General features: G+C 45.4%; 1 protein-coding gene across 1 annotated transcript in view; it reads left to right on the forward strand.

The window, feature by feature from the left end:
• SMIM28 (small integral membrane protein 28) overlaps positions 1 to 18,604 on the forward strand; it is a 71,524-nt gene that overhangs the window by 1,031 nt on the left and 51,889 nt on the right. The window lies entirely within an intron of this gene.

Below are 18,604 nucleotides of genomic sequence, written 5' to 3' on the forward strand. Positions count from 1 at the left end.
ATTTAGAACTTTACAAAGACTCTTTATATTCCTAAGTAGAAAGCTTTGTGTTTGCATCTTATGGCAGCAGACACACACAGGGATCTAAGCACAGCAAACTGACATATTGTTTGATCAGAATGGATTATTTATATTTAACATGATTGGACAGTATTCTAGTATTGAAGAATACATCTTACAGTAGTGTTTTATGGTTGATAATTTGTTTTTAGAAAACAATGAAACCTTCAGTTTAGTTGATCTAGATACAAAGGATAGGGTGGATGAGCTGTCCTTGGTTGCAATTAATGAGATGCTAGAACTGGCTTAATATTCCAAGTAAACAATACAATTAATTTAATGATTAAGTTCTAGAAAAAAAAATATACAAGTCAGTTTACGAATCAGAAAAATGACTAAATAATATTGTACATGGCTGCTGTTATTAATGTCTATGGAAATGTTCCGATTTTGTAAAACTGACAAACTGCACTGTACAATCCATTTAATTTTGCATTTTGCAAATGATATTGCTTTGTAAATGAATAATTATTTCAAGATAAGTATTTGAAATACAAAAAGGAAATTAGAACTATGTTCATTCAATATGTAATGTTGCAGGCTGTAGTTTACTCGAACTTCACAGTTGCTTGAAAATATTCCATCAAATCTGTTTCAATTGCTAGCAAGTATATGGAGGTAATACATCAAACAAAACTTTGCCTGTTGTGAAACAAAAATAAAAGTAATATATATACAGTACTTAACCTAACTACTAAAATAAAGCAAATACTGCATTCACATGTATACCAAAAGTCATAATGGAAGGTTACTGAATTGTCTATAAGACATGGTCCTAAGCCATACCATTGTAATAAGATATCATATAACTGTCCTTTTCCTAAATCTGTACTGCTTTCATAATAAGAAAGTGCATTTTGCTATTTAATACAAGATGGCACAAATATTCCCAGCATGTCATTAGCCTTTTAAGAACTGTAGTTATGAAGTTAAATATTCCAGAGTGCTGTGTAATTAAGTATTTTATAAATATGGGTTATAATACATAGAAAACCATTTTACAATAACATTATCAGTTTAATGTTACTGTAGATCAGTGGTTCCCAAACATGGTCCCCAAACGGTCCAGGTTTCAAATATATCCATGGTTCAGCACAGATGGTTAAATCAAAGTGACTGAGGTACTACTGTAATTAAGTCACCTGTAGCTAAGCATGGATATACTTAAAACCTGGACTGTTAGTGGTCCTTGAGACCGAGTTTGGGAACCACTGCTGTAGACGGTAAATGTGTATTGCAATAGGCAACATTATACACCCTGTTATAAGTAGTGATGAGCGGGTTCGGTTTCTCGGAAACCGAACCCCCCCGAACTTCACCCATTTTACACGGGTCCGAGGCATACTCGGATTCTCCCGTATGGCTTGGTTAACCCGAGCGCGCCCGAACGTCATAATCCCGCTGTCGGATTCTCGCGAGATTCGGATTCTATATAAGCAGTTGCGCGTCGCCGCCATTTTCACTCGTGCATTGGAAATGTTAGGTAGAGGACGTGGCTGGCGTCCTCTCCGTTATTGTTGAACTTGATTGTGCACTATTGCTTAATTGTGGGGAGGGCTGGGGAGCAGCTGTATAATATAGGAGGAGTACAGTGCAGAGTTTTGCTGATCAGTGACCACCAGTTATCCGTTCTCTGCCTGAAAAAAATGCTCCATATCTGTGCTCAGTGTGCTGCATATATCTGTGCTCACACTGCTTAATTGTGGGGACTGGGGAGCAGCTGTATTATATAGCAGGAGTACAGTGCAGAGTTTTGCTGACAGTGACCACCAGTATACGTTGTCTGCCTGAAAAACACTCCATATCTGTGCTCAGTGTGCTGCTTTATTGTGGGGACTGGGGACCACCAGTATAATATTATATAGGAGGAGTACAGTGCAGAGTTTTGCTGACCAGTGACCACCAGTATATAATATATAGCATTACGGTACAGTAGGCCACTGCTGTACCTACCTCTGTGTCGTCATTAAGTATACTATCCATCTAGATTCTATACCTGTGGTGCATTTCAGTTGTGCAGTTTGCTGACACAGTGACCACCAGTATACTATATATAGCAGTACGGTACAGAAGGCCACTGCTGTACCTACCTCTGTGTCGTCATTAAGTATACTATCCATCTACATTCTATACCTGTGGTGCATTTTAGTTTTGCAGTTTGCTGACACAGTGACCACCAGTATACTATATATAGCAGTACGGAAGGCCACTGCTGTACCTACCTCTGTGTCGTCATTAAGTATACTATCCATCTACATTCTATACCTGTGGTGCATTTTAGTTTTGCAGTTTGCTGACACAGTGACCACCAGTATACTTTATATAGCAGTACGGTACGGAAGGCCACTGCTGTACCTACCTCTGTGTCGTCATTAAGTATACTATCCATCTACATTCTATACCTGTGGTGCATTTTAGTTTTGCAGATTGCTGACAGTGACCACCAGTATATATAGCAGTACGGTACGGAAGGCCACTGCTCTACCTACCTCTGTGTCGTCAAGTATACTATCCATCCATACCTGTGGTGCATTTCAGTTGTGCGCAGTATATATAGTAGTAGGCCATTGCTATTGATAGTTACTGGCATAGAATTCCACACATTAAAAAATGGAGAACAAAAATGTGGAGGTTAAAATAGGGAAAGATCAAGATCCACTTCCACCTCGTGCTGAAGCTGCTGCCACTAGTCATGGCCGAGACGATGAAATGCCATCAACATCGTCTGCCAAGGCCGATGCCCAATGTCATAGTAGAGAGCATGTAAAATCAAAAAAACAAAAGTTCAGTAAAATGACCCAAAAATCAAAATTAAAAGCGTCTGAGGAGAAGCGTAAACTTGCCAATATGGCATTTACGACACGGAGTGGCAAGGAACGGCTGAGGCCCTGGCCTATGTTCATGGCTAGTGGTTCAGCTTCACATGAGGATGGAAGCACTCATCCTCTCGCTAGAAAAATGAAAAGACTTAAGCTGGCAAAAGCACAGCAAAGAACTGTGCGTTCTTCTAAATCACAAATCCCCAAGGAGAGTCCAATTGTGTCGGTTGCGATGCCTGACCTTTCCAACACTGGACGGGAAGAGCTTGCGCCTTCCACCATTTGCACGCCCCCTGCAAGTGCTGGAAGGAGCACCCGCAGTCCAGTTCCTGATAGTCAAATTGAAGATGTCACTGTTGAAGTACACCAGGATGAGGATATGGGTGTTGCTGGCGCTGGGGAGGAAATTGACAAGGAGGATTCTGATGGTGAGGTGGATTGTTTAAGTCAGGCACCCGGGGAGACACCTGTTGTCCGTGGGACGAATATGGCCATTAACATGCCTGGTCAAAATACAAAAAAAATCAGCTCTTCGGTGTGGAATTATTTCAACACAAATGCGGACAACAGGTGTCAAGCCGTGTGTTGCCTTTGTCAAGCTGTAATAAGTAGGGGTAAGGACGTTAACCACCTCGGAACATCCTCCCTTATACGTCACCTGCAGCGCATTCATCATAAGTCAGTGACAAGTTCAAAAACTTTGGGTGACAGCGGAAGCAGTCCACTGACCACTAAATCCCTTCCTCTTGTAACCAAGCTCCTACAAACCACACCACCAACTCCCTCAGTGTCAATTTCCTCCTTACCGAGGAAAGCCAATAGTCCTGCAGGCCATGTCACTGGCCAGTCTGACGGGTCCTCTCCTGCCTGGGATTCCTCTGATGCATCCTTGAGTGTAACGCCTACTGCTGCTGGCGCTGCTGTTGTAGCTGCTGGGAGTCGATCGTCATCCCAGAGGGGAAGTCGGAAGACCACTTGTACTACTTCCAGTAAGCAATTGACTGTCCAACAGTCCTTTGCGAGGAAGATGAAATATCACAGCAGTCATCCTGCTGCAAAGCAGATAACTCAGGCCTTGGCAGCCTGGGCGGTGAGAAACGTGGTTCCGGTATCCACCGTTAATTCAGAGACAACTAGAGACTTGATTGAGGTACTGTGTCCCTGGTACCAAATACCATCTAGGTTCCATTTCTCTAGGCAGGCGATACCGAAAATGTACACAGACCTCAGAAAAAGACTCACCAGTGTCCTAAAAAATGCAGTTGTACCCAATGTCCACTTAACCATGGACAAGTGGAGCAGGGCAGACTCAGGACTATATGACTGTGACAGCCCACTGGGTAGATGTATTGCCTCCTGCAGCAAGAACAGCAGTGGCGGCACCAGTAGCAGCATCTCGAAAACGCCAACTCGTTCCTAGGCAGGCTACGCTTTCTATCACCGCTTTCCAGAAGAGGCACACAGCTGACAACCTCTTACGGAAACTGAGGAACATCATCGCAGAATGGCTTACCCCAATTGGACTCTCCTGGGGATTTGTGACATCGGACAACGCCAGCAAAATTGTGCGTGCATTACATCTGGGCAAATTCCAGCACGTCCCATGTTTTGCAAATACATTGAATTTGGTGGTGCAGAATTATTTAAAAAACGACAGGGGCGTGCAAGAGATGCTGTCGGTGGCCCGAAGAATTGCGGGCCACTTTCGGCATTCAGCCACCGTGTACAGAAGACTGGAGCACCACCAAACATTCCTGAACCTGCCCTGCCATCATCTGAAGCAAGAGGTGGTAACGAGGTGGAATTCAACCCTCTATATGCTTCAGAGGATGGAGGAGCAGCAAAAGGCCATTCAAGCCTATACATCTGCCCACGATATAGGCAAAGGAGGGGGAATGCACCTGACTCAAGCGCAGTGGAGAATGATTTCAACATTGTGCAAGGTTCTGCAACCCTTTGAACTTGCCACACGTGAAGTCAGTTCAGACACTGCCAGCCTGAGTCAGGTCATTCCCCTCATCAGGCTTTTGCAGAAGAAGCTGGAGACATTGAAGGAGGAGCTAAAACAGAGCGATTCCGCTAGGCATGTGGGACTTGTGGATGGAGCCCTTAATTCGCTTAACCAGGATTCACGGGTGGTCAATCTGTTGAAATCAGAGCACTACATTTTGGCCACCGTGCTCGATCCTAGATTTAAAACCTACGTTGTATCTCTCTTTCCGGCAGACACAAGTCTGCAGAGGTTCAAAGACCTGCTGGTGAGAAAATTGTCAAGTCAAGCGGAACGTGACCCGTCAACATCTCCTCCTTCACATTCTCCCGCAACTGGGGGTGCGAGGAAACGGCTAAGAATTCCGAGCCCACCCGCTGGCGGTGATGCAGGGCAGTCTGGAGCGAGTGCTGACATCTGGTCCGGACTGAAGGACCTGCCAACGATTACTGACATGTCGTCTACTGTCACTTCATATGATTCTCTCACCATTGAAAGAATGGTGGAGGATTATATGAGTGACCGCATCCAAGTAGGCACGTCAGACAGTCCGTACGTATACTGGCAGGAAAAAGAGGCAATTTGGAGGCCCTTGCACAAACTGGCTTTATTCTACCTAAGTTGCCCTCCCTCCAGTGTGTACTCCGAAAGAGTGTTTAGTGCAGCCGCTCACCTTGTCAGCAATCGGCGTACGAGGTTACTTCCAGAAAATGTGGATAAGATGATGTTCATCAAAATGAATTATAATCAATTCCTCCGTGGAGACATTCACCAGCAGCAATTGCCTCCACAAAGTACACAGGGACCTGAGATGGTGGATTCCAGTGGGGACGAATTAATAATCTGTGAGGAGGGGGATGTACACAGTGAAAGGGGTGAGGAATCGGAGGATGATGATGAGGTGGACATCTTGCCTCTGTAGAGCCAGTTTGTGCAAGAAGAGATTGATTGCTTCTTTTTTTGGTGGGGGCCCAAACCAACCAGTCATTTCAGTCACAGTCGTGTGGCAGACCCTGTCGCTGAAATGATGGGTTCATTAAAGTGTGCATGTCCTGTTTATACAACATAAGGGTGGGTGGGAGGGCCCAAGGACAATTCCATCTTGCACCTCTTTTTTCTTTAATTTTTCTTTGCATCATGTGCTGTTTGGGGAAAAAAAATTTGAAGTGCCATCCTGCCTGACACTGCAGTGCCACTCCTAGATGGGCCAGGTGTTTGTGTCGGCCACTTGTGTCGCTTAGCTTAGTCACACAGCGACCTTGGTGCGCCTCTTTTTTTCTTTGCATCATGTGCTGTTTGGGGACAATTTTTTTGAAGTGCCATCCTGCCTGACACTGCAGTGCCACTCCTAGATGGGCCAGGTGTTTGTGTCGGCCACTTGTGTCGCTTAGCTTAGTCACACAGCGACTTTGGTGCGCCTCTTTTTTTCTTTGCATCATGTGCTGTTTGGGGACTATTTTTTTGAAGTGCCATCCTGCCTGACACTGCAGTGCCACTCCTAGATGGGCCAGGTGTTTGTGTCGGCCACTTGTGTCGCTTAGCTTAGCCATCCAGCGACCTCGGTGCGCCTCTTTTTTTCTTTGCATCATGTGCTGTTTGGGGACTATTTTTTTGAAGTGCCATCCTGCCTGACACTGCAGTGCCACTCCTAGATGGGCCAGGTGTTTGTGTCGGCCACTTGTGTCGCTTAGCTTAGCCATCCAGCGACCTCGGTGCAAATTTTAGGACTAAAAATAATATTGTGAGGTGTGAGGTGTTCAGAATAGACTGGAAATGAGTGGAAATTATGGTTATTGAGGTTAATAAAACTATGGGATCAAAATGACCCCCAAATTCTATGATTTATGCTGTTTTTTAGGGTTTTTTGTAAAAAAAAACACCCGAATCCAAAACACACCCGAACCCGACAAAAAAATTTCGGTGAGGTTTTGCCAAAGCGCGTCCGAATCCAAAACACGGCCGCGGAACCGAATCCAAAACCAAAACACAAAACCCGAAAATGTCCGGTGCACATCACTAGTTATAAAACAAAGACTTGAGGGTATGAATTGATTGTGCTGCGTATTTATTTTTGTCTGACAAATGTTTTCTGTATAGCTCTCTCTGCCAGTAATAACAATCAATATGTTGTTAGGTCCTGTCTGTAAAACTGAAAATATAAAAGCTAAACAATCTGAAAGTCTGCAAGGTACAATGCCCAGAGGTGCACCAGCTGCATCCTTTGCTGCAGCCATATCTGTGCCTTTATGCTAGAGCCGCAACTGATTCTCAGCCTACTGAGACTACCAATATATGGCCAGTGCAGCAGTGCTATTACGCATCAGTGTGTCTTAAGACGCACAATCAGTTGCAACATTGAAGCTTGCACCAGCCCCCTGGCAGGTGCAAGTTCTCCATCTGAACACGGCATCCCATGTCAGCACTACTGCAGCTCATACTTGCTGACTTTCTGGCTGCCCCTTCCGGCAGGAGTCATCCAGGTTGGCCCCAAAGGGGGCAGGGCATCAGCATAGGCTAATGTGAAGGCAAAATTGCATCATTGTGGCCCCATCCCCCGCTATAAAATGCTTAGATTATCGGCACTGTGAAGCAGGGGGTGGGGATACGATGATGCAATGCAGTGCTAATTGTGTCATCACAAGCGGGCAGATATGGTAGGGAGTGGGCGGCTACTGAGGGGCTGCGGGCTCCTGGAGGCCAGCTCCAGGAGACTTGCCTATTTTGCCAGGCAGCCGGGAGTGCCAGACGGTTTTCGGGAGCCTCCCAGACATTCCGCGAGAGTAGGCAAGTATGCTACATCTTAAGATGCAGCCACGGTTATAGCTGCTACCTTCCAGGGATGCACATTGAACCCCACAGCTCTTATACCCGAATGCTTTGTGTGACTCGGAGCTCTAACTATTGGGATTCATGCACAGTGTGCTTCATATGCTTGTATCGATATTTCCACTGCATCCACCTCCGAAGCAGGCCCATTGTGTCAGTAATGAGCTCAGTGGGAACTACAGAAGAGATATAACATCTGTCAATACTGCAATGTAAAACATGGCAGCACTACTGTATATTATGAATGGATAAAAGCACTCCCTGTTCTGTACCACTTTTTAAAATTGAAGCTGATTCTGACTCTTAAGGGGGGTGCACACAGAGAGATCCGTATTGAAAATCTAAGCAATCTGACTAGATTGCTTAGATTTTAAGCACGGATCTGCCGTGTGTATGCCCCCCAGCGATAGCGATGCGCGGGGTCGCGCATCGCTATCGCCGGTGCTAGATTAGGCCTGCATGCAGGCTCAATCTAGCGTGTCACTCACTTCACCGCTGGACCGTTGAGGTACCTTGAGGACTGCGTTTGAGAAACTCTGCTCTGTGGCCTTCCAAGAAACTTTATATTTAAAAAAAAAAAGTCACTGTTAAACTGGGCATACACTATACAATTATCTGGCAGATAATCTGCCAGATCTGGCTGGTTGGAATGAAAATCTGGTAATTGATGAGAGCAAATGACAAACGACCATTTGCTCCCAAACACTGGGTAACGGACAAAGGGGGTAATTCAGAGTTGATCGTAGCAGCACATTTGTTAGCAGTTGGACAAAACCATGTGCACTGCAGGGGGGGGCAGATATAACATGTGCAGAGAGAGAGAGATTTGGGTGGGTTATTTTGTTTCTGTGTAGAGTAAATACTGTCTGCTTTATTTTTACACTGCAATTTAGATTTCAGTTTGAACACACCCCACCCAAATCTAACTCTCTCTGCACATGTTACATCTGCCCCCCCCCCTGCAGTGCACATGGTTTTGCCCAACTGCTAATAATTTTCTGCTGTCATCAACTCTGAATTAGGCCCAAAAACTGTTGTTTATACAATTTTGGTTAATTGTATAGTGTATGCCCAGCTTAATGAGCAATAGTAAAAAAATCTAAACCTATTTCCTGTCATCAATACATGGTAAATGATAGACGGATATTGTTAAAGATATCTCCACATTAAAGTGGAACCCCTTGTTGTCCCTTTTCGACTTAAATATACCTCTTTTGGTGGTAGTGTGTTTGGTATTATTCCTGCCTGGTACACAGCACCAGAAAACAGCATTTCTGGTGCTGTGTACATCTCAATGTTATTGCTGCTCACTTAATGTGAGTATGGAAAGTTTTACTTTCTATAGCAATCTTATTCAACTGCCCTACGACACCCACTGCCAGAGCCGGAACTAGACATTTTGGTGGCCTGGAGCAAAAAAAGCATTGGCAACCCTCCCCCCATACACACACATATTTTTCAAACAGGGACATGATGCAAGCCCTGGTGCCCAGTGGCATTGCGGAGTGTGTCATAATGGGTCACAGGCATGATGGTGTGTGTGGTATATTGTATCACGGGCATTGTATGTGGTATAATGTCTCAGGGGCATTGCAGTGTGTAGCATAATGTATAACAGGCATTGTGATGCGTGTCATATTGTGTCACAGGCATTATGGTATGTGGTATAATGTTTCAGGTGCATTGCAGTGTGTGGCATAATTTATAACGGGCATTGCGGTGTGTGGCATAATGTGTCACAAGCATTACGATGTGTCAGGGGCATTTTGGGTGTGTGACATATTGTGTAATGGGCATTATGGTGTGTGGTATAATGTCTAAGGGCCATTGCACTGTGTGGCATAATATGTAAGGGGCATTACTATAAGGAGGATAAATGACAAATAATGTAAGGGGCATGAATCAGGATTTTTATTTTTTTACCTGTGATCGCCAATGTCTCGGTGTGCAGGTTGCAAAACAGGGGTATAAGGTAGTCTTTTCCTGCAATGCCATGGGGTGTGCGACTGAAGGTGATTAGGAACATGAGGAGGAGATGGGGGCAGCTAGGTGTTTTCGGGGATTAATGAGAAGTAAGATGCAAGTGAGATTGATTAAAACAGAAAATTGACAGGTTCTGCAGAACTGCTCCCCTTACCGTGCAGTGGGACATGCCGCCAGGGCTGTAGCGAGGGTGGCTCTGGTGGAGTGCGAGCTCCGGGTTCAGGAAAAGTTAGAGGGCACGCCGCCGCCTGCTCCCCTCCTTCTGTCTGCTATCTCGTGGCCCGCTGTACCAGCAGCCGCAGCACAGGAGGAGGAGAAGCAGAGGGGTGCACAATGACTCAGACTTGAAGACTAGGTAGGGACTGGGCAAGCCAGAGGCGACAGCAGGAAACACTGACAGCCAGCACAAGCCGAAGCTCTGCCGTCCTCTTTATGTCTCATTGTCTACTTGTAGCTGTGCGGTAGGGTTACTTCTGTCCTGCATGTCCCACTCTCTGCCTTCACTACTGCTGCACTTCTTTCTGCCCTGGCAGCTTCAGCACCTCTCTCTGTCCCAGCTGCTGCAGCACTTCTTTCTGTCTCAGTTGCTGCAGCACCTCTTTCAGCCCCAGCAGCTGCAGCGCCTCCCTCTGCCCCATCTGTTGCAGCACCTAAGAGGCTCTAATGTGTGGCATAAAGTGTATAAGGGGTACTACTATGTGGTGTAATGTGTATAAGGGGTACTACTGTGTGGTGTAAAGTGTATAAGGGGTACTACTGTGTGGTGTAAAGTGTATAAGGGGTACTACTGTGTGGTGCACTGTGAATAACGGACAGTAATGTGCGGTGTAATGTGAATAACTGAATACTGCACAGTGTAATCTGAATTGGTATTATTCTGTGGCCACCCCACTTCCCCATGAAGCCATGCCTTATATTTTTGGTGCGTTCCTTTGGTGCACACTGTCTCTATTTTAAATATATGGGGGTGCGCAAAGGAAATTTTCGCCCTGAGCTCCACAAGGTCTAGAACCAGCCCTGTTACCAATTTAGGATTTTTAAATAAACATACCCTTGCTCCAAGCACCATGGCACCTACAGTAGCTACACCTCTGCATGCTGCACCACCCTAGTTATGGCCTTGCCCACTGCCCAGTGATTTTCGTGCACTTGTGCTCTCTGTGTAAGGAAGGCCTGTCATCCTGTAACTAATATGTCTTCAGACTTAGGGCTCCATTAAAGAATGTTACCAAATTACAGCGGCATATTTCATTTAGCATGTCAGTATTTAACTTCTAACCTGTCTGTGTGGTCCCATGGTTCCCACCTCCTTGGCTGTGCCCTGTGCTGTGTTACCAGCAGCCTAATAATGCTAACACACACAGACACACCAGGGACGTTTGGTGAGGTAAATGGCTGAGGAGGCACTGACTAGTACCAAAGCCAGATTTACACACAATTTATGAGCCAAAGGCTTCATGTGGGCAGGGGTGTAATCAGAACATTTTGGGCTCCATAGCAACATTTTGAAAGGGCCCCTGTCCCAATGCTTCTAGAGAGACACCCCTCTGCAGCAGTGCCCCCACTTCTTACTGTGCCATACTACTGTGCCCCAGTTCATATTATGTCACACTATCGTACCTCAGCTTTATATTGTGCCACATTACAGTGCCACAGTTCTTATTATGCCACCCTATAGTACCTCAAATTTATATTTTACCACATTACAGTGCCCGAGTGCATATTATGTAACATTATAATGCTCTCCAATGCATTTTATAGCACATTACAATGATCAGGTCCAGGGGCATAACTAGATATATTGTAGTCCCCATGGCAAAAGTTTGTAAAGGCCCCTATGCATACCTCCCAACATAGGCAGATGCTGAGAAGGGACTCCCTGGCGCAGTTAAGCCATGCACTGCCGAAAAGAGGGCAGGGCATATAGAAAGGGGTGTGCCTCAATCCCCATTTTCACTATGGGGCATGGTCAATGCTGTGTGAACTGCTGGCATGCCCGCAGTCCCTCTGATATCCCTCTGAATTTACGATGTGCGCATGCACACAGCGTCTATTCACCGCTGAACAGCGAGTGACAGGAGCCTCCCAACTGCTTCCCCCCCACACACACACATATATACACACACACATCACCACCGCAGGACACTGAGGCCAGCAGATGGGACAGCGGGACAGTCCCCAAAAAACTGTACTGTCCCAAGAAAATAGGGACAGTTGGGAGGTATGCATTACCATACCTCCCAACATGACCCTCTCCAGGAGTGACAGAATGCTCTGCTCCTGTACTTCCCTCTTAATTTATTCACCTGTGCTGAAACACCTTTCTTATCCATTAACCTGTTCAAAACAGGTGCCGGCAATCACAAATTAAGAGAAAAGTCCAGAGCATTTTGTCCCTCCTGGAGAGGGTCATGTTAGGAGGTATGCATTACCGTGGATATTGGTTCAATAAGCGGTAGCCATTGTGTAATATCCTTGTACATTCAAGCTCTGAGGGGCAGATGTATTAACCTGGAGAAGGCATAAGGAAGTGATTAACCAGTGATAAATGCAAGGTGTTAAACACACCAGCCAATCAGCTCCCATATGTAAATTAATAGTTAGGAGCTGATTGGCTGATGCATTATCATCTTGCATTTAACACTGCTTTATCACTGGTTTATCACTTCCTTATGCCTTCTCCAGGTTAATACATCTACCCCTGAGTTAGATATGTGCATTCATTCCTCGGCTGCATCCCACCTGTGATAAAGTATTGTGCTGCATTCCTGAATTCCCATTACTCTTTTGGAGTAGCCCACATCCACAGTCTGCATACTCGTACACTGAGAGGGGATCGGTATGGGATCTCAGAATATGGGATGTCTCCTGTCACTATACCGACAGCGGCATCCCGACCGCCAGAATGCTGGCAGGGGGGAGAGCGTATCAGGGCCCCTTGTGGGCTTGCTGCACTTACCATGCTGCGGGCACAATGGCTCACTTCGCTCACCACAGGTTTTATTCTCACAGGGAGAATTACCTACCTTGCCAGTATTCTGGCGGCAGGATTGTACCCCTGTCAGGTTTATGACGTTGTTATTGTGACCGCCAGGATCTCGACGGAAGGTATTTTAAACTCATCCCGATGAGAGATCCTTACTACACCTAGGGGAATATGTAGTATGGATCGCAGGCGTGATCATCAGAGAAGTTTCCCGTTCTGTGCATGTACAGAATGGGTCCTGCAATCACATAGCAGTATTGTGAACGCCTCTGCCTGATTGATAAGCCAAGGCATTCGGGGGTAGAGGGTTTTTTTTGACGTGTCGCCCCCATTTTACAGAAGTGGGGAAGCCAAGGGATGTGTCTCGAGACACAGTTTCCTTGGCCTCACAAGCTGCACTGCGACGGCCAGCCTGAGTAAGCTGAGGCTTACTCAGCTTGCTATCTCAGATGGTCGCGATGTTTGATCCCAGACTGCAACACCGGTTGCAGTGCTGCGATCGCAAATGCAGCCACGAGGTGTGTGACACCTCCTGCTGCAGTTGCATTGCTAAGGATCGCATTTGCAAAGCGGTTGCAAATGCGATTCACACTGAATGAGGGCCCTAGTTCCAGAGTCCTGAGCACACTTTATTACCTACAGTTATACTCTAGCTAACGGTCTCCCTGCTAGTCTGCATCTGCCTGCAGTTACTACTCCTGCAAATGATCCTGCGGTTTCCAGCCAATTGTGTAAGCCCATACTGCTAGAGGTTCTGGGGGCCACCAAAGTACCGGTGTGTATACCACACACTAAAGTGCAGTCCGAAGAAAATTCCACATTCGTGAATGGGATGGAATGTGAAGAACAAAGAGGTCGGGTTGGGATATATTTTGAGATAAGCGAAGAGATATATGCTGGTGTAGTTTTTTTATATTTAATATGGTAGAATACAGGTAACCAATAATGGGACTGACAGAGCGGATCCGCAGACGATGGTTAGAAAAGAGAATTAGCCTTGCAGCAGCATTCACAATGGATTGTAGCGGTGAGAGTCTCTTTTTGGTAAGACCTCCAGGACGCAGTATGTGTGTCCATGTTGTCACCCTTTCTCAGAGTTGGGCCCTGCCTTCACCTAGGGGTGCCGTGAAAAACTCTGAGGGGGAGATGTACTAATGTGATTTCCTGCCGTGTGCAGTGAGAGGTGTGGAGGTAATTCACTGACCTGATCTGGAACTCTCAGTTCTTCAGCTAAGTCATCAGGTTACGATCTCCACTACAGATTCGCTGGTGGCTTCAGAGATATAGATGAGAAGCACAAGCCCAGTCTGGAATATGGCGTTTAAGGCCTCTATGAACATTTTTTTAAAATAACATAAATGCTATAATAGAGCATAGAATACGATGAATGCAATCTGAAAACTTGTCATGTAAATATTAATCACTTTCAGTAGAAATAGTCACAATCAATCAGCATATCAAATAATATGAATGACTTTTCAGCTGTTACAGTAATATCTCAGTACATTAGCAAGAACCATATATACCATATCACTATGAAAGTTCAACATACAAATGTCCCTGGAATATAGTTCCGGCACACGTGAGTTCAGGGTGAGATAAGAGATCCCAGTGTGACGTCAATAGCAATTTGAATAGGGATATACAGTACAAGCATATATATAAAACCCAGAAAAGGTCTAAGCTTGGTTTTAGCCACTAGATGGTAGAGCGATTTAGAAGTACAGGTTGAGTATCCCTTATCCAAAATTCAAAATCCCACATGTGTATTCACTACTCATCAGAATATAATCCATAATCCATGTTTGTTGCAAGAATCAATTTAACACTGAACAGTGTTGCAGCTCTGAAGGGTGCTCTTTTGATGTGCAAGCTCTAGCAGGAGATTACTACACTTCAATCAGCCTAGGAAACATTTGCACTGCACAGATGCATAACTGTAAATCAGATCTCCACAGTGAGTTCCTGTCCACAACCCTCCGATTTACAGGCAATTGAACTCAGCTACAGACAATAGAGGTATATGTGGCTTTAGAGATGGACAAACTGTATTAGCAGTCTTGTAATTCTGAAGTTATGATAATGCTATCCATTTATTTGCACATTCAATGTATGATGACATGAATAATCCCTCACACCATGCAGGCTGTGGCAGGATATGCACTTGTTATTATTTATTTATTAGCAGTTTCTTATATAGCGCAGCATATTCCGTTGCGCTTTACAATTAGAACAACAATTATAGAACAAAACTGGGTAAAGACAGACAGACAGACAGAGGTAGGAAGGCCCTGCTCGCGAGCTTACAATCTATAGGGAAATAGGCATTGATACACAAGGATAGATGCTACTTGTCACATAATGGTTCCCCAGGTTGCTAGGTTCTTAATGGGTTGTATATGATATGATCACCCAGCAATGTTGGAAGACAAAATGTGAGTTTATGTGGACTGTACAGAGGGGATGTAACTTGATAGGGAAGCTGTGAAGGTTATGTGTGTGGGTCAGAAATGTGGTAGGCTTGTCTGAAGAGATGAGTTTTCAGAGAACGTTTAAAGGTTTGGAGACTAGAGGAGAGTCTTATTGTGCGTGGGAGTGCATTCCACAGAGTGGGTGAAGCCCGGGTAAAGTCCTGTAATTTTGAGTGGGAACAGGTAATACATGTGGATGAGAGACGCAGATCTTGTGCAGAGCGGAGAGGTCTGGTAGGGAGATATTTTGAGATGAGTGAGGAGATGTATGATGGTGCAGTTTGGTTAATAGCCTTGTATGTAAGTAAAAGTATTTTATATTTGACACGGTAGAATACCGGTAACCAATGGAGGGACTGACAGAGCGGATCAGCAGATGAAGAACGTCTGGCGAGGAAGATTAGCCTCGCAGCTGCATTTAAAATGGATTGAAGTGGTGATAGCCTATGTTTGGGAAGACCAGTAAGGAGACTATTACAATAATCAATGCGGGAGATGATGAGTGCATGAATTAGAGTTTTTGCAGTGTCTTGTGTAAGATAAGGGCGTATTTTGGATATGTTTTTAAGGTGCATGTAACATGATTTAGAGACAGATTGAATGTGTGGAACAAAGGACAGTTCAGAGTCAAGGGTGACACCTAGGCAACGAGCTTGTGGGGTGGGGTGGATGGTTGCATTGTCAACAGTTATAGAGATATCAGGTTGGTAACTACTCTTAGCTGGTGGAAAAATAATTAATTCGGTTTTGGAAATGTTGAGTTTGAGGTGGCGAGATGACATCCAAGATGAAATGGCAGACAGGCATCCAGTGACACGAGCCAATACTGGTGGTGGCAAATCTGGGGAGGATAGGTAGATTTGAGTATCATCAGCATACAAATGATACTGAAATCCAAAGGAGCTGATTAGTTTACCAAGAGAGGAGGTATAGATTTAGAAAAGCAGAGGACCTAAGACTGAGCCTTGCGGTACTCCAACTGATAGAGGTAGAGAAGAGGAGGTAGAATCAGAGAAGTGAACACTGAAAGAGCGATTAGATAGGTACAGCTTGTATCATACTGGGAGGGGGAGGCAAGTTATATGCTTCTAATAGCTGCTTGGTGCTCCCCGTTTCTGTCTAACCAAAAGTCTCTCAGTCTCTATATGCAGCAGGCTTTAGTGCTTAACTGTGGCACTTGCTGAGGACTCACTCATCATAGGGTGAGGTACACTTTAAGGAAGTTGATATGGTCTGAAAAAGTTCAATAAGGGCAGTGTCTGTGAATAGTGTGCAATACTAAAGAATTCAGACACACACAGCTTCCAAGATAGTGACAGCTCATATCTCCCTCTGCTGACAACTGGATGCAGCTTGTATCAGTACTGCCAACAAGTCTTTGGCTCCAGTGCACTGCTAACTTCTGCCTGGTGAAGGTTTACAGCTTCCAACACTGCTGTCACTCTGTTCTGCTCATTTCCAATAGATAGGGTGCACTCTGTCTAGGGCTGCTGCAACACCATTCCCTCTCACACTACCGACAGCTGGACACACCGCAGAAAACACTCCAAGCTGACACTGCACACCTCCTACCAGATGCAGAGCATATTTAACCTCTCTGACTTCCCATAGCAACATTCCATGCCTGGGATTCCCGCTCTTTTGACATCCAATCAGGTGAGAGCAAGGAGACCTGTGGCTGGCAACAATGTATTGTCCCTTGGCTGCATTAACCCCTGTTATTCCTGCAGTTTCTGTAGTTTCTGTAGCAAGGGCTGTGTGCAGCATATCTCATCCTTTCTGGCTGCAGAGTCATGCTGGCACCTGTAGCTCCACAGGTTTTATGAGGGTACCACACTAAGCCTTGAAAGGTGATAAATTGGAGAGAGAGTACCAGCCAATCAGCTCCTAACTGCCATGCCACAGGCTGTGTTTGAAAATGAGTGTTAGGAGGTGATTGGCTGGTAGTTTATCACTCTCCACTTTATCACTTTTTGAGGCTTAGTACAACTGGCCCTGATACACTAAAGGGTGCCCTGAACCAATAAAGTTTGGGAACCACTGCAATAGATACATCAAGTCCTGTCCTCTTCAGGGCAACCAAAACACTAGCCAATAATTTCCACCAACAGAGACTTACTTTGTTTTAAACAAAAGTAGCCCTTGACCTGTTATACCAGCAAGGAATATTAAAGACATCATTGTTCATACAGACATCGCTGGCTTCTCTTCGAGTCTGCGAGGACTAGCAACCTTTCCTTTTCAACGAAAAATCCAGGATGTTATAAATGTCTCTGGTGCATTATGTGCCTTAACATGATAACTGGTCCGTCATTCAAACACTAGCAGTCAGGACTCACTTTAACATCAAACATGTGCTAACATGTACATCATCATATATCGTGTACTAGCCACAAGGGCAGACAACGTGGGCAAGACCACCAGTGAGGTCAAGGACGGCACTACACAGGTCTGCGATTAAATCAGCACTCCTAGGAAAAGCATTGGACCAACCCGTGGCCAGGCAGTTTGCCGAGAAGGGCCACATAAGTCCTTGAGAAGAGGTTATAGAGTGGGGAAACTGCTACAATTTGAAGCTCGATGGATTTTTGAGCTGAACACCATCAGTCCCCATGGCCTTAATGAAAAATCGTTTGTAAGTAGTGGTGCAAATGTTGTTTAATCCAGCCTTCTCTTTCTGGTTCCTATCTTTTTAGACATATCGTTCTTTCAACAGCATCCATGTCTTACTGTTTTTTCTAGCTTTCCACGCATTGAGGATTATTTTGTTGAACCTGGGATGCAGTGGCGGAACTAGCGAGCGGTGGGCCCATGTGCGACAAAATGCTTTGGGCCCCCCCCCCCATCTAAGTCCCCTGCCTCACCCCTGGAGAGGATCTGGTGAGGGGGACCTGCTCAGGGCCAGGGAAATGGATACCTAGCAACAGTGGCGTAATTAGTAATTTTAGTGCTGTGTACAAGAAACGGCATCGGAGCCTCGCCCCTCTATGTAAAACAGGGGCAGTGCGCGCCGCAGTCGCGCCCAAAAAATAGGGGTGTGGCTTCGTGGGGAAGGGGTGTGGCCACAAAATAATACCAATTCATATAACGGTGCACAGTAGTCTCCATTATTCAAATTACGCCGCACGGTACTACCACTACACCAGGTAGAGACCCTTTTACACATTATGGCGGACAGCTTCCCCTTTTTTACACATTACGGCAGACAGCGTCCCCCTTTTTACACATTACGGCAGACAGTGTCCCCTTTTTACACATTACGGCAGACAGCGTACCCTTTTTACACATTACGGCAGACAGCGTCCCCTTTTTTACACATTACGGCAGACAGCGTCCCCTTTTAACACATTACGGCAGACAGCGTCCCTTTTTTACACATTACAGCAGACAGCGTCCCCTTTTTACACATTACGGCAGACAGCGTCCCATTTTTTGCACATTACGGCAGACAGCGTCCCAATTATTACAC

This window comes from Pseudophryne corroboree, chromosome 4 (genome assembly GCF_028390025.1).
Source record: "Pseudophryne corroboree isolate aPseCor3 chromosome 4, aPseCor3.hap2, whole genome shotgun sequence".
NCBI classification, from domain to species: Eukaryota; Metazoa; Chordata; class Amphibia; order Anura; family Myobatrachidae; genus Pseudophryne; species Pseudophryne corroboree.